Here is a 2,500-nt window from a genome sequence, read left to right as displayed (position 1 = left end):
TTCCCATTCTTCTTGCTTCTGTTCCATTTTCCTTTTCTTTGTTCTTCATTCTCCTTCATCACCTTTTTTGTGCCCTTCATCCCCAATTCCCCAGTTAATTACACCACCACAGTATTTCCCTCCAAAGAAACCTATAATATCTTGAGAGGTGCCTGTCATCCACCTCAAAAGTGTTTAGATTTCTGAACACTCTCCCTTCTCACTGCATGGTCATATACTAAGACAACTAACATTTCCATATCCTAGTTTATCTTATAAAGTGGAGAAGAGGCGCTCATAAATCTTAGTTACATCATCTTGTAGGTTTCTAAAAAGTTTTTTAACTTTACAAAGTAAAAGGAAACCTTATAAAGTTCACCTTTGTTTACTGAACTGCCCTTACAAGTGATAAAAATTTTGAAAGGCCCAGACAGGGATACTAGTCTTGGTAGGCCAACTGTAATACTTACTTTTTTCCCACAAATTGTTCAGAATTATTACTTTTCTTTTTCATTAATCTACACACATTCATGGACTAATTTTGCACACTACCAAGGATTGAGTGTACATAAAATGAGTTTTCCTGATAACAATGAGGAGGTTTTTCCTCATTAGTAATCAAGAAGGCAATGTGAATTAATATACACTAAAATGATACTATGAAATAATGAGTAAATAAAAAAAAAAACATATGATGAAGGATTTAAGGATGGTGAAAACCTACAAACTAGAGTATATTTGACAAAGACAAGCAGCTCATCATCATGCAATCTGCCAAGCTATTATCAAGTTATTAAAGCTTATTTATATAAATAATGCTCAGTCTTCAAAAGTATGATAACTATGAAGATGTTATTTTAACACAAATACTGATTAAATTGAAGAGCCCTTAAATATTGAGTATATGAAGTATATGAGGCATTAGTCATAAAACAAAAAAAATATTTCAACTCTGTTTAGTACCTTTACAAAGAACAAATTAATCCATACTCACAAAAAGCCTGATCATGACTGGCACATCAACCACTTGTATCACAGTGTGTCACAACAAGCTGAAAATTAGAAAGTTATCATCGTATTATTAATAAAATTGCTGAAATTTGAATTAAAAATCTAAGCAAACCCAGAACATTCAATTCTAGTATTTCTAAATGTGAAATGAAACAACTCAAAACAGCTAACTTCATAGAAGCTCCTTTTTGCTAAAGATATGATGTGAAGCTTCCAGTTTAGATTATTAGTAAAGGACAGATCAAGGATGTTCAATGCAGAAAAAAGGGGACACATGAGTGTCACTGAAGAAGAGGGGATGGTTATCTGCATGGTTGTGTTGAGTTGATAAATGGAGAAATAAAGTTTCTGAGGCATTAAACAATATAAGTTTCCTCTACCACAATCAGAAACTTTAGAATCTGAAGTCAGGTGTTTTGTAGCTTGCATGAACTGTTTAATTAATGAAGGGTTGCACATCTATGAGAAGACATGAAAAAGTGCACAGTGGTATCATCAGCAAAGGAATAGATAGACTTACAAGACTATTGATGAATAACAAGAGAGTACACCACTGTTAACAGATTTAGGAGAAGAACAGTGACCAATAACAACAGTCAGAAAGGAAAACAGAGATAAATCTACAGAGAGGATAGAAACTGTAGGAGAATAGTTTGGAAATTAAAGCTCTGTGCCAGACTCTATTAAATGCTTCTGATATGTCTAAGGCAACAGTGAAAGTTTTACCAAAATCTCTAAAAGAGATTACCAAGACTCAGTAAAGAAAGTCAGATCACCAGTAGAGCGGCCATGATGGAACCCATAATGGTGATCAGATATAAGGTTGTGAAGTGATAGATAAAGTGACAGAATCTTCTTGTTGAGGATAGATTCAAAAACTTTAGAGAGAAAGGAAATTAAAGCAATAGGACAATAGTTTGAGGGATTAGAGCAATCACTCATTTAAGGAACAGTCTGAACATAAGCAAACTTCTAATGAGAAGGAAAGGTAGATGTTGATAGACAGAGTTGGAAGAGTTTGACCAGGCAAGGTGCAAGCACAGAGACACAGCTATGGAGAACAATAGGAGGGACCCCATCAGCTCCATAAGCCTTCCAAGGGTTAAGACTAGCAAGGGCATGGATAATATCATTGCAAAGGATCTTAAAGGGTAGCACAACATAGTCGGAGGTTTGAAGTGAAGGAGGAATGAGCCCTGTATCGTCCAAGGTAGAGATTTTAGCAAAAGGTTCAGCAAAGAGTTCAGCTACAGTTACAGCAGCAGGGTAGTGGCTGTGTAGGGTGCATTGTTGAGGGGTGTTCCCAGAGGGGACACTGTTGGTTGGGAGGTGGTGCTGAGATGGCCTTGAGAATAGACATCACTTATTAGCCGCTGTGCCTGCAAGCGACCAATCAGTAATGATTCAAGGAATTTAAAAGTTTCATAAGAAGCTGGAAGCCAAAGTTTTCTGCCGTTCTGATGTCGATGCAACTGTGGGTCATGCCAAGCCCTCCATGCCCATGTTCACC

General features: G+C 36.5%; 1 long non-coding RNA gene across 1 annotated transcript in view; it reads right to left on the bottom strand.

The window, feature by feature from the left end:
* Positions 1-2,500, bottom strand: part of LOC135111157 (uncharacterized) — a 14,949-nt gene that overhangs the window by 9,982 nt on the left and 2,467 nt on the right. Inside the window, exon 3 of the long non-coding RNA XR_010273575.1 lies at positions 974-1,031. This is a non-coding gene — a long non-coding RNA (uncharacterized LOC135111157). The remainder of the gene's footprint in view (positions 1-973; positions 1,032-2,500) is intronic.

The sequence above is a fragment of the Scylla paramamosain genome, chromosome 21, assembly GCF_035594125.1.
Source record: "Scylla paramamosain isolate STU-SP2022 chromosome 21, ASM3559412v1, whole genome shotgun sequence".
In the NCBI taxonomy this organism is placed as follows: domain Eukaryota; kingdom Metazoa; phylum Arthropoda; class Malacostraca; order Decapoda; family Portunidae; genus Scylla; species Scylla paramamosain.
The sequence above is the reverse complement of the archived record's forward strand: the minus strand, read 5'-3'. Positions and strand labels throughout refer to the sequence as shown.